The 14,248-nt window shown below is 50.6% G+C and overlaps 1 protein-coding gene across 1 annotated transcript in view; it reads left to right on the top strand.

The window, feature by feature from the left end:
- DDX31 (DEAD-box helicase 31) overlaps positions 1 to 14,248 on the top strand; it is a 73,493-nt gene that overhangs the window by 56,345 nt on the left and 2,900 nt on the right. The window lies entirely within an intron of this gene.

Genomic DNA, 14,248 nt, shown 5'->3' with positions numbered 1-14,248 from the left:
ACAATAATCGTTCCAAGCTGAGGCGTCTCCTCTGAAATCCATCTGTCAGGAAAGAGAACAGCTTCCCTGGGTTTTGTGTGGGTGGATGAAATAATAGTGCTGAATTATCCAAACTGTTCTGCAGTCCATTTTATGGTGTTTACTTCCTCGAGTAATTATGTCAGGCGTAAACCTCTGATAATCTGCAAACCAAATTTATGAGACCGTAAGCATAATCCTGACTCACCTGCCATCCCCACCCAGAGTTCACCCAGGTGTTAGCTGGTGAGGCCAGGGCAGGGCACACGAGGTGATGACCAGGCATTTCCGTGCAGTGACAAGGGGACTTCTGTCTCCTCTACATGCCTTTATTTCAGAAAAAGGAAAGACCGAGCTACCTTCCCCAAATGAGACCTTCCTCAGCAGGCGTGTCTCTGTCTCCCCCTTCAGTCCTCCATTCTGAAAGGGGACAGTAAGCGCCTTCCCCCTGCGCACAGAACTCTCGTGACGCCGACACACAGACCTGTCAGACAGCCCCAACCCCAGACACCTGCACACCATGCACGCAGGGTCAGTGCTGCTGGCAAAATACTGAGTGGCCCCTTAGCAACATCCAGCACAGGCAGTGTTTTCTTCTCGTGAAACATGGTTCTTATTTTAAAGCCATGTATATTCAGCAATTCCTGAAAGGAAACATACCTTCCAAAATCTCCATCTTCCCAGAAGACAGCACTGTCCACCCTGGGAGGGCAGAGTTGTGTTGTTCACCAGGGTGTTTGTCTGCCTTTCTAGGCAGTCATGCGTGTGAGTAGAACCTATCCAGCACCAGTGAGCAGACAGTTCCCTCATCTGTTTGATACTCTGAACAGTGGTTCAGGGACGTGGAAACTCTGAGCCTCAAGGAAGGGCTTGCTGTTACAATGGCAATGTGGAAGGGCACCTCTACTGGTCTTAAACCACCCTGTCTAATTTGGATTATATGCTATAATTGTAAATTTATCAAGACTTTTTCCCAGTCTAGTTTGTAGCTACCTGAGACTGGCCCCACCCCTGGCTTCTACCATCTGGGTCTTTCCCATGTTGCTGTTAATGCATAGATACATCTTTGAATAAATTTTCTCACACCAGCCGAGCTGAGTGTTGCCTGGTGGTACTGATGTGATCAAGCAGGTGAACAATCTACACTTACGGCTCTCTGGATCCGGGTGTGCTCTCAAGGCCCGGCAGGCCGGGACCCACAGTGGAAGGGGGCGTGGGGTGGTCCCCTTTGTCCTGCCCTCACCTCCCGGTCACCGTCCCCAGCACCACAGAGCGTGTCCTTCACCTCTGTTACTTCCAAAGTTCTACATTTAGTGTGCTCGCTAAATGAGGAAACGTCCTTGGGGGCGGAATCATACTGCCAGACTTTTCTCATCTGTGAAATGCTTTATCACTAAAATTCAAATTAGAGATTGTGCAAACCTTTCCTTCAGTGTCTTATAATCTTGTGGCTACAGTCACCATCCACAGTGACTCTGGAGCCCAAGAAAATAAAATCTGTCATTGTTTCCACTTTTTGCCATCTATTTGCCTAGAAGTGATGGAACCAGATACCATGATCTTAGTTTTTTGAATGTTGAGTTTTAAGCCAACTTTTTCACTCTCCTCTTTCAAGAGGCTCTTTAGTTTGTCTTCACTTTGGCCTTTAGGGTGGTATCATCTGCATATCTGAGGTTGTTGATATTTCTCCCAGCAATCTTAATTCCAGCTTGTGCTTCATCCAGCCTAGCATTTTGCATGATGTACTCTGCATAGAAGTTAAATAAGTAGGGTGACACTGTACAGCCTTGACATACTCGTTTCCCAGTTTTGAACCAGCCCGTTGTTCCATGTCCAGTTCTAACTGCTGCTGCTTAACTGCCATACAGGCTCCTCAGGAGATAGGTAAGGTGGTCTGGTATTCCCATCTCTAAGAATTTTCTACAGTTTGTTGTGATCAACACAAAGGCTTTAATGTAGTCAATGAAGCAGAAGTCGATGTTTTTCTGGAATTCTCTTGGTTTTTCTATAATTCAGTGGATGTTGGCAATTTGATCTCTGGTTCCTCTGCCTTTTCTAAAGTCAATTTGTACATCTGGAAGTTCTCGGTTCCCATACTATTGAAGCCTAGCTTGAAGGATTTTGAGCATTACCTTGCTAGCATGTGAAATGAGTGCATTTGTACAGTAGTTTGAACATTCTTTGGCATTGCCTTTTTTTTGAAATTGGAATGAAAACTGACCTTTTCCAGTCCTGTGGCCACTGCTGAGTTTTCCAAATTTGTTGGCATATTCAGTGCAGCACTTTAACAGCCTCATCTTTTAGGAGGTGAAATAGCTCAGCTGGAATTCTATCATTTCCATTAGCTTTGTTCATAGTAATGCTTCCTAAGGCCCGTTTGACTTCACACTCCAGGATGTCCGGCTGTAGGTTAGTGCTCACACCATTGTGGTTATCTGGGTCATTAAGATCTTTTTTGTATAGTTCTTCTGTGTATTATTGCCACCTCTTCTTAATCTCACCTGCTTCTGTTAGGTTCATACCATTTCTGCCCTTTATTGTGCACTTCTTTGCATGAAATGTTCCTTTGGTATCTCCAGTTTTCTTGAAGAGATCTCCAGTCTTTCCCATTCTGTTGTTTTCCTCTATTTCTTTGCATTGTTCACTTAAGAAGGCTTTCTTGTCTCTCCTTGCTATTCTCTGAAACTCTGCATTCAGTTGGGTATCTTCCCTTTCTCATTTGCCTTTTGCTTCTCTTCTTTTCTCAGCTATTTGTAAGGCCTTCTCAGACAATCACTTTGCCTTCTTGAATTTCTTTTTCTTTGGGATGGTTTTGGTCACTGCCTCCTGTACAGTGTTGCAAACCACCATCCATAATTCTTCAGGCACTCTATTACCAGATCTAATCCCTTGAATCTATTTATCACCTCCATTGTATAGTCATACACTTTGCTTGTGGTTCAGCTGGTAAAGAATTTGCCCACAATGCGGGAAACCTGGGTTTGATTCCTGGGTTGGGAAGATCCCCTGGAGAAGGGAAAGGCTACCCACTCCAGTATTCTGGCCTGCAGAATTCCATGGACTGCATGGGGTCACAAAGAGTTGGGTACAACTGAGCGACTTTCACTTTCAGTGTATAATCATAAGGAATTTGATTTAGGTCATATCTAAATGGTCTAGTGATTTTCCCTACTCTTTTCAGTTTAAGCCTGAATTTTGCAATAAAGAGCTCATGATATGAGCCACAGTCAGCTGCAGGTCTTGTTTTTGCTGACTGTATGGAGCTTTGCCATCTTCAGTTGTAAAGAATATAATCAGTCTGATTTCAGTATTAGTATTGACCATGTAGTGATGTCCATGTGTAGAGTCAGCTCTTGTGTTGTTAGAAGAGGGTGTTTGCTATGACCGGTGGGTTCTCAGGGCAAAACTCTGTTCGCCTTTGCTCTGCTTCATTCTGTACTCCAAGGCCAAACTTCCCCTCTGTTTTATACATGGCAATGTATAAATTTCAATGCTACTTTCTCAGTTTGTCCCACCCTCTGCTTTGTGTATCTGTTTTATATACAGTAGTGTTATCTGTTTATCCCAAACTCCTAATTTATCCCTCCCCTACCTTTCTCCTTCAGTAACCGTAATTTTGTTTTCTACCTCTGGGAGTCTTTTTCTGTTTTGTAAGTAAGTTTATTTGTATCATTCTTTAGATTCCACATAAAAGTGGCATCATATGATGTTTTGTCTTTGTCAGACTTACTTCATTTAGTATGATCATCTCTAGATACATCCTTGTTGCTGCAAGTGACATTATTTCATTCTTTTTATGGCTGAGTAATACTCTGTTGTAAATGCACCACGTCTTCTTTATCCATTCCTCTGTCAGTGGACACTCAGGCTGCTTCCATGTCTTGGCTATTATGGCTAGTGCTGCTGTGAACATTAGGGTCCATGCATCTTTTTGAGTGAGAGTTTCCTCCCGTTTTTCACCTTTGCTATGTTCTTCTCTATGATTCTCACTTGTTTAATAACTGTTAATAACCTGCAAGAGTTACCATGTTGGATATACTCTGGTATGAGAAGTTCTTGGGGCTCAGGTGATAAAGACTCTGCCTTGCCCCCGTCAGCCATCTCCCTGCCCTCATTCGTTAAACGCTGATCGTGTTGTGCAGTGATGAAGGGTCTGGGTTTTGCACACACGGGCATCTTGGTTGGATCACTTACCGTTTCTGGGGATCAACCAGGTGATGAGTACAAAGCCTCGACACCATGTCTGGGACTGGACTTTGGGAGCACTTGTGGATATGCCGACTGGGATAGGAGTGCTGGTTCTTCCCACCGGCCTTCCTGACACTTAATTGTCCGTGGACCAGAAAGCATGAATGTGCCATTCACTGCCAGCCTTTTAGCACCTTGAACTTTGCTTATCAGGAAGCACCTTGAACACACGAGCTGGTGCCTCCAAGACAAACATGAAGACGCTGCAGCTGCATCTCCCTGCAAAGCGATATTCTCATCGTTAGGGGCAGCTTGCCTGCCAGTTTTTATGTGGCATTTACAACCTCCCTAATATCACTTAATTAGCTGAAGGCAGTCCTGGAATTTTGCCCACCGTGAGATTTCTCTCCATTTCGTGGAGCCAGTCGTCATCCTGCCAGAAGACAGATCGGCCAGACATGAGTGCAGAGGCTGGAGCAAGCCCCTGAACACTGAAAGTCAGTGTTTAATTAAACGTCAATAAAGCTGGTCAATACTGCAGCATTTCCGAAGAAAGGACGGTCAAATAGGTCAGGGAAACACTTTAGACACGAAGGACCTAAACTCAGTCTTCAAGTGAGGCAGGGTGTGGAGAGACTACGGAAAGGGAAAGAGAGCCAAGTACAGTGCGTGTGCATACGTTTCCTTAGGCAGGCATACGTGTGTACATGTGTGCACATGTGCATGGACACGCATCTTTGTGAAGGCTGAGACACAAAGGAACAAAGAGAATTAAAAGTGGGCATCCCTGGTGGCCCAGTGGTGGAGAATCCACAACAAAGGAAACACAGGTTGGATCCTTGATCTGGGAGGATCCCCCAAGCCGTACTGAGGAGCAGCTGTGCCCACGTGCCACCCCTGCAGAGCTGCCTCCAGCCATGGAGCCCAACCGCTAGAGCTCCTGAACCTCACAGCCAAGGGCGCACGCTCCCAAGAGGGGCCACCACACCGCAGCTGGAGAGTGGCCCCCGCTCACTGCAACTAGAGAAGGGAAAGCCCCAGCAGCAGCGAAGACTCAGCATACCCAAAACAAAAATGAGTGAATGAATGAATAAACAAAAACCAATGACCAGAGTAAGTTTGGAGACATTTAACAGACTGACCAGAGCTAAGAGTTGACAACAGCAAACAGTAGAAAATGTGAACCAAAGCAAAACCAAATTATGGAGAGTCTTGAAAGTCAGGCAGTGGAATGCAGGCTTGATTTGGAAAGAAGTGGAAAGTTCCTGGAGGTTTTCAAATCCGGTTGCAGCAATACTGTGTGGTCCCCAAGATTACGAAGCCCAAAGCAAGGGGGTTGGGTAACTACCATCTAAAAATGATGAGGACAGTTTAAACAAACATCCCATAGCTTAACTTCTACACTGATATTAATAACTTCTAGCCACTGATGTGTATACTATCCTCCTTAAATTCTTCATTAATTACGTGTAACAGAGATTCTCCACAATGGTTTATAAAGGACGCATGGGGTGTCTCTCCGCCCCCAATCTCAGGGCAGTGTTGTGCTCTGCCGACCCATCTCCTGGCCCCTCTGGCCTCCTGGTGATGATCCGTCTCTTCCCTTAGCTCCCCAGCCCTCACCTCATGAATCCCCAAAACTGCACTTCTGGAACAGTCCGCTGCTGAGTCTCCTGCAGCCACTGTGCTCCCTGCTGACTGGTGCTCCCCTCACCCATCAGGCCCTTGCTCCCTCCAGTGTTTCGGTGAGGTCTCCTTACTCTCGTGATGAGAACACACCCCTGCTCCCTCATGCTCCTGTTGGGCCTTTGCCCAGCGTGCTGCAGGCCTGGGCCTCTCCCCTCTCCTCTTTGTCTTCGGGCCCTTGTCCCTCCTGCAGGGAAGCCTTCTCTGGCCTGCCTGGGCAGACACCTCACCATCCCTCAACACACACTGCCATCGCCACAGCCCTCCACTGTCTGTGGTGTCTGCGTGTGTGGGTGCAGTCTGCTCCTCCTCTGCCTCCATGTAGCTCAGGGTGGAAACTCTGTCTGGTTTTTCTTATCGCAGCCCCAGCACTGACCTGGCACATAGTAGGCGCTCAGGAAGTGTTTTCAAATAGATGGCTGGAACCTCAAAGCCTGCCGTCATCCTGAGAGGAAGACAAAGGGAAAGAGAAGAGAGGAATTGTTGTGGCATGGGAACCAGTCCGATGCCTCTTAATTGTTTCATGAGCCCAGCAAACAGCAAATCCTGCTTTTTGGAGCCCCGACCGCTCCTCGGCTAGTCCGTCCTGAGAACAAGCACACGGTCACTTTCCTCGTAGCGTGAAGCAGTCCCGTGGAGGACCACGCCTCTGGCCCTATTTGCCCGGTGTTGCGGTGTAAGAGGCATGGGGGCTGACCTGCAGAACGTGGAGACGAGGGGGTTTGCAGTGGGGGCCTCCACCGGCCTGGACAAGACCAGAGCAGATGCCCTGTGGAGGGTCAGTTCGCTGGACCTTAGCCTGAAGGAAGTGTGGAATCCTGAAGAGTAAGATGGAAGTGGCGCTGAACTTGACTGTCAAACCTGGAACATCTAGACCACGTCAGCCCCTGGGAACCGGAAGAGTGTGTCCTCAACAGGTGATGGGGTATCCTCAAGACAGGAGGGCAGTGAGGAGCTCGCCACATGAACCTGTGGTTTAAAGATGAATTAGGATTAAGATTTTATTTTCTTGGGCTCCAGAATCACTGTGGACGGTGACTGCAGCCATGGAATTAAAAGACATTTGTTTCTTGGAAGGAAAGCTATCACAAACATAGACAAGCGTATCAAAAAGTAGAGACATTATTTTGCTGACAAAGGTTTGTACAGTCAAAGCTATGATTTTTCCAATCCAGTGGTCACGTATGGGTATGAGAGTTGGACCATAAAGAAAGCTGAGCGCCAAAGAATTGATGCTTTCAAATTGTGATGCTAGAGAAGAGTTGAGAGTCCCTTGGATAGCAAGGAGATCAAATTAGTCAATCCTAAAGGAAATCAACCCTGAATATTCATTTGAAGGATTGGTGCTGAAGCTGAAGTTTTAGTGTTTTGGCCACCTGATGCTAAGACGCGACTCACTGGAAAAGCCCCTGATGCTGGGAAAGATTGAGGGCAGGAGAAGGAGAGGGTGGCAGAGGATGATGTGATTGGATAGCATCACCAAGTCAGTGAACCTGAATTTGAGCAAACTTTGGGAGATAGTAAAGGACAGGGAAGCCTGGTGTGCTGCAGTCCATGGGGATTCAGAGTCGGGCATGACTTAGTGACTCAACAACAAGGATTAAAAGAGAATTTTCACCTAGAACCTGGGTAAGCTGCACAGGGTGTAGACAAGAGTATATTCTCCCAGCTTCTCTGTCAAGGGCAGCCTTGAAGCCTACACTGGATTGTCTCTCTGGGACAATTGTACGAAGAAGAAGTGTCCAGACCGGGACATGGGGCAGGGCCAGTGCCGTGGTCGGTGACTGGGTCTCTTATGAGACCCAGGCGGAGAACCCTGGTACACCGTGGTTGCTCAGGGATGATGTGTTTATTGGGTCCCCAGTCATGTTCACAGGCAGCCCTGGCAGGCTGAGCCTGGCAGGCAGGGCTCTGCGGAGAGCTGGCCCTCCTGCTCTCGGCACCCTGCTGCAGCCGTCGGTCGCTCCCTGCCCTCTGCCGCAACCGAGCTCCACATGATGACAGCTCTGCACGTGCGCCCCTTTGCATCTGGCCATTGCTTCTACCCCTGTTTTTTTCCTACCTGACACCGTGCAATTACCAGCTCTCTGCCTCCTCATGGAGCACACGCCCCCTCATCCCCACCCGGCTAATGAGGCGATTAGAGGGATTTCACGGTGACCCTGCGCTTCCTCCACACCTGGGTCACCTGCAGACAGCGGGAACCATGGGCACACTTTCAGGCAAGCAGTCTGGACTGACAACAGAGCAGGAACCCAGACAGCCTCTCCCAGGAGGCTGCTGGGATGGCCACATTCACCGTTGGAGCCTTCCTGGTGCAGCAATCAGGAGATGTGGCCGGCCCAGCATGCATCAGCAGATGCCAGACGAGCCCTCGTGCAGCAGAAGACACAGCCCTCCATCGCCTTGTCCTGGCTTGAGGCTCCCCTAGTAAAGACTGACGGAGAAGTCAGGAGGGAGCACGCCGGTCCCCCGGTTCTCCACGTGCTGCTCACACAGCTTCCATTCCCCTGAAGGCGACCACTCCCCTCCTCTCACCTGTCCCCACGTTCCTCGGGCTCCTTCCCGTCACCAGCCCTCCACGTCCTCTCTGCTTTTATGACCCAGAACCTTCCATCTGGTTAGGGCCCACACGAAATGCCTCCAGGTCTTCTTCAGAGGCGATCTGTCTGCACTGTGGTCCTAAGGTTCTGGCAGCAGTCTGAAGTATGGAGGGATGTCTTACCCACTGAACAGCCCAGGACGGGGACGCGGTTTGAGAACCAACATCCCGGGGTGTGGTGTGTGGCTCTTTGCCTGTGGGTTTTCTGTTCTTTGCTGGTGGCGGCAGCATCTCTCCCAAGGGTACACGTGTGCCCTGGGCTGTGTAGAGTCCGTGTGTGTGGTCTTGGAGAGGTCACGTGGCCCCGAGTCTGGGCGACCCCAGAGCCTGCGCACCTTGCTTTGCTGCCTTGCGTGCACGCTCAAGATGCTTCTGGCTTCTGGAGTCAGTACTGGGCTGAGTAACCGGTAGATGGATTCTGTGAAGGGTGTTTTTTTCCACATGAACAGATAATTCTCTGTGTAACAAGAGAAGCAGACTTAGAGCGGGAGGTGTTTCGGTGCCTAGGTGGAAGGATTTGATTTGAAGCCAGCAGAGCAGCAAACCTTCCTGGAGTGGGCTGGAGAAGCTTTCTGCTCCTGAGACATATCTTTGAGAAGAGACAGCTATGGGCAAGATGTGGGTCCGACTTTTTCTCTCATTTCCTTCCCAGTCTAGGCAGAGGGTGCAGGGGAAAGGGGCTGGGCTTGGATGATCAGGTCGTGTGAAGCGTGGGGAGAGAAGACAGACATGCAGCACCCAGCAGGGCTTGGAGTCGTTGTCCAGTACACGTGTTCCCTTCTCCCTGCCCTCTTCTCTCCGAGTCTGTGAACAAACAGCACAGGCTTCACAGATGCGTCCTGAACGCTCCTGCCGCCTGCGCCCTGTGCCGTTGGTCACAGTGCTCCTTGGTCTTCCATAAGGCTGTGTTTCCAGCTCCTGGTGGAGGTAGGGTGCTCACAGCCTCCAGGGTGGACCCTCTTCACTAGTTGGGGCTCCTGAAATAAGCCCAAAGTGACCATTTTCATCTTCTAGCCTTTAGTCTCTGAGATTGAAATGCCGAATGTGCGTGATTTACAAACAGAACAATACAGGGTGTTGTTCTCGTTGATCAAAGCCGCCCCGGGTCACGTGACAGCACGTGAGGTGTCTGATGACGCCCCTCGTCTGCTGTCTCCTAGCTGCTGATAATAATAATAGTCAACGCTTTCCGAGTGCCTTCGCGATAGGTTCTCTGATACTCGCTTTGATTCGTTGGATCGTTTCATCCTTTGAGAGTGAGCAGACTGGCACTGGGAGAACTAGGTGCCTTGAAACTCAGAGAGCAGGTTGCACGGGCGTTGCAGGGCGGCGCTGGGTCCTCCCCCACCCAAAGTGGCTCTGCTCTGGCAGCCGGGCCCAAGCCACACTGCCCCGGCACCTCCAGCTGCCCCACGTCCAGCCCGGCATCTGGGTGGCTTTTCTCTCCACCCAGGTTCTTTTCAAAACTGGCTCATCCAGCTGCCTAAACATGCAGTAGAGACCGGCTGGCCCAGAGAGGAGGGCGGCCACATCTGTCACTGCAGCCACTGGTGACAGCAGGGGTCACGGCTGCCACCCACGTGGCACTCAGCCCCAGCCGGACTCCCGTAGAGCCATGGGTCTGCTCCTGTGGTCCTCCGTGTCCTCAGGTGCTGTCCCTCCCCAGTGCGGGGCAGGGTAGGGACTCACACCCAGGCCTCCTGTCATCACACTGTAGCTTCTCCCATCCTTGGCATCAGGTCCGCCCCGCGGTTCAGGTGGAAACTCCTGGCAGCCTATCCCCTGCCCGTGTGCAGGTATGACGATCCAGACCACCCGCCTTCTCTGACCCACCAGCAAGCCCTCCAGTGGCCCCAGTCCAGGGTCACCTTTCAGTGAGCCCATCCTTCCGGCCTGCTGAGGTGTTGTGGGTGTCCTGCCGTCCGTTGTGTTAGCTGTCCCTGCTGGCTTCTGGTCTGCAGGTGTGATAAACACGCCTTGTAGTGTCATGCAAGTCACCGATAATAGTGTCGCGCAGGACAGGCCCAGAGGGACTGGTGCCGGAATCCTGCCCCGAGCTCATCCGTCTCAGTCAGTATTCACAGGATGCAGTCACACCAGTTCCAAAAACTTCATCGTTTCCATGTCCAGCCTGTGTTTCTCCATCTTGACAGTTTCACAGAGAATTAGGCTTTATAAAGTGTTCTTCATTTTCCCTTCACACAACCCCTGCCCCACCCCGTAGAGGCCTTTCCTGACGTGGAAGGAGTCTCAGCTTGGAGGAAGCTGCCGACTCTGGAGGGCCGTCAGGGGAGGGCACGCTGGACCATCAGAGTCCTCGGCTTACATCTTGTTGGGGCCCGTGGAAGGTTTCTGGCACTTAGGTAACCCTGAAGCTCCACGCACTTCTGGGGTTCTCACTCAGGGTGTCGCTCTCAGACCCCGGCCATCTCGGCATTGTTTCTGTCCCCTTTCCAGCACGGCTCCTCTCCAGGCGGCAGGGCGGGCCGGCATCTCCCTACTGATCACCTGGGACCTGCACGGCCTGACACCCGCCCGCGCCCGGCTCCTCACGGGGGGCTGGCGCTCAGGGGTGAGGCCAAGACCCACTTTTCCTCCATTTCTGTGTCCACGAGTCATTCAGGCACTTTGCTGGGATAGCTCGCACCAGCCTAACAGGGCTCACCTGGAATGCAGTGTCTTCTGGGGCCCTGGAGTTTTACAGATGCTCGAGTTGGTTTGATCCTAAGATGCTGCAGAGAAGGCATCCTTAAGACAGGCTGCCCACCAGTGCCTGTCTCTGCCGAAACATAAACTGGGGTTAAAGAGCCTGATGCACTTCCTTCCCTTCCATGGCTGTCAGAGGTCTGACAGCCTGTGTCCCTTCAGTGCGCTGACCTTCTCGTCCACACTAGCGGGTTCTGTACCTGAACGACTGTGTTGCACATGGAGGACTGCCTGTCGCCTTCTCCCTGGAGTTATCAGTCACTCTCGCTGTCACCCGAGAGCCACCTAAACCCCCTCAGATTCAGGGCCTTTCTTCATCTGCAAGGGTTGGGGCCAGGCAGGAGGGTGCAAACCTGGAGGTGGCCTCAAGCCATCTTCTCAGTGGCTATGATTTGACTTACTTTCGTATTTAAATTTGCTGAACACCCCCATAGTTCGTATTTGCTTGTGTGTTAGTATGTTTGGTGGACCTACTACCCGGCCAGTTTGGCATCATCAGCATCACCATTATCACATACTCACTAAATATGGTCAGCAGAGAGTGTTCTGAGAGTCTGAAGGAATGTTCTAGAGGGAGATTTCAAGACCATGGGGGAAAGAGTTCTTGTTTAGTGACTGGGGTAACTGGATAACTCTTGGGAAGAAAAGGTTGAATTTGCCACATCCTACCATGCTGCTGGTGCTGCTAAGTTGCTTCAGTCGTGTCCGACTGTGTGACCCCATAGACGGCAGCCTACCAGGCTCCCCCGTCCCTGGGATTCTCCAGGCAAGAACACTGGAATGGGTTGCCATTTCCTTCTCCAATGCATGAAAGTGAAAGTGAAGTCATGCAGTCATATCCGACTCTTAGTGACCCCATGGACTGCAGCCTACCAGGCTCCTCCGCCCGTGGGATTTTCCAGGCAAGAGTACTGGAGTGGGGTGCCATTGCCTTCTCCCATCCTACCATAAACCAAAATAAAATCTAGATAGAATTAAAGCAGTAGCAGGCTCAAAGAAAATTGTTGTTGTTCAGTTGCTAAGTTGTGTCTGACTCTTTAAGACCCCATGGACTGCAGCACAACAGGCTTCCCTGTCTATTACCAACTCCTGAAGTTTGTTCAAACTCATGTCCATTGAGTCAATGATGCCATCCCACCATCTCATCCTCTGTCACCCCTTCTCCTTTTGCCTTCAGTCTTTGCCAGCATCAGGGTCTTTTCCAGTGAGTGAGTCAGGTCTTCACATCAAGTGGCCAAAGTATTGAAGCTTCAGCATCAGTCCTTCCAATGAATACTCAGGGTTGATTTCCTTTGGGATTGACTAGTTTGCTTTCCTTTCAAGAAACACAGTATACTTGAATATTTTAAAAAGCTGGAATGAGGAAGACTTTTCTAAGCATGATCCTAAAGCTGTAAAATGTAAAATATTGAGAGACTAGACAATATATAAAAATGCATCTGTTATCCTCTGATACAATTTACAGTTCTGTCCTGCAAAAGCATGCCACGTGTTAGACTGACTTTTTACCTAGGATGGTTGTCTCTGAATTTATTGGTGACGTTGGGAGAAGGTGCTGAGAGCTCTCCTTTTCAGTGGTCATCCTTGCAGGCGTATTGATTTCCTAATTAGGCTGGATTTCACCTCATTGGCAGTGGAAGTGGCATCTGCCTGTCCTGCTGGGTAATCCAGCCTAGTAACGGAGGGGGGGTTATCCAGCCTTCACTACAAGGGAGTTCCCTGTGGTTAGATAAACTGATCTGTTGCTTGGTAACTACGGGATTACTCTGGTGGATGCTCAGGACGCCCACTTGAGAGGGGCTTGGGTATTTGAAGGGCAAGGAGGGCAAGAAAGTTGGCAAGTTTCTGGGAGAACTGCAGCTTGGCAGGAGAAGGAGCCGAGGCCCCACGCACCCGTCGTTTCATCTTCCCATCTGTACTTCACCCGTTCGGGTGCTGGGCCCCAGAACAAAGGAAAAGCAGGCGGCTCCTGTCAGGGTGTCTCCTGACAGCAGGGGGAACCCGTACAGGGCCGACCCCGAGGCCCTTCCTCCTGCAGAAGAGGTCCGAGCCTGGAAGGCAGGACCCCCTGTTTGCTCTCTGGACTGTCACTCAAGAGCTGGAGTTTGGGTCTCAAGTCGGAAGAATAGTGATTAAAGTAAAATCATAAGGAATCCTAAAATAGCTAGGAAATGTTGAGATCATAACCTCAAGACAAGCACATCCGGCTTTCTGCCAGCATCTTCTGCCTCAGTCAGGGTAGACTCGGAGACCCTGAGAAATGTTCCTGATCAAGGCACCACCTGCCCACCAGGGGTCACCCTCCAGAGCCCCAGGCCTGGATCAAGGGCAGGAGCCACGCCCGAGAGGTCACCTTCCCAGCCCAGGCCTGGCTGAGCTTGTCAGCCCGGAAGGACCGGTCTCCCATGACTCAGAGGCAGACTGAGGGGGGCCCGGGGGGGCGGCGTGTGTGTGCAGTTATGCATCACACTCTGTGTGCGTGTATACACTGGTACATTGCACGCGTGCGTGTGTGTGCAGTTATGTGTCATGGTGTGTGTACAGTTATGCATCACACTCTGTGCGTGTATACACTGGTACATCGCACGCGTGCGTGTGTGTGCAGTTATGTGTCATGGTGTGTGTGTACAGTTATGCATCACGGTGTGTGTGCGTGTATACACTGGTACATCGCACACACGTGTGTGTGTACAGTCATGCATCAGTGTGTGTATGTGTATATACACTGGTACATTGCACGCGTGCGTGTGTGTACAGCTATGAATCACTGTGTGTGTGCGTGCATGCACGCACTGGTGCATCACGCACCTCGGCATGGCCTCTGATGCCAGGTCTGGAGCCCAGCGGCTGGAGCGCAGGTGGCTGCTGAGCACCCGGGCTGGAAGCAGGCCGCATCCTTGCTCTGTGCCCCGCACTGCCGGCAATTAGCGTATCAGTCCCCAGTAAGATGCTGGTTATTTATGTTGCCTTAACAGTGGCAGGAGCCAGCGTCGGAGTGGTAGCGCTTAGGCTGCTGGGAGGATATTTTGACTGAAATTTTGCATATTT

The sequence above is a fragment of the Bos javanicus genome, chromosome 11, assembly GCF_032452875.1.
Source record: "Bos javanicus breed banteng chromosome 11, ARS-OSU_banteng_1.0, whole genome shotgun sequence".
Taxonomy (NCBI): domain Eukaryota; kingdom Metazoa; phylum Chordata; class Mammalia; order Artiodactyla; family Bovidae; genus Bos; species Bos javanicus.
This window is presented reverse-complemented; position numbering and strand designations above follow the sequence as displayed.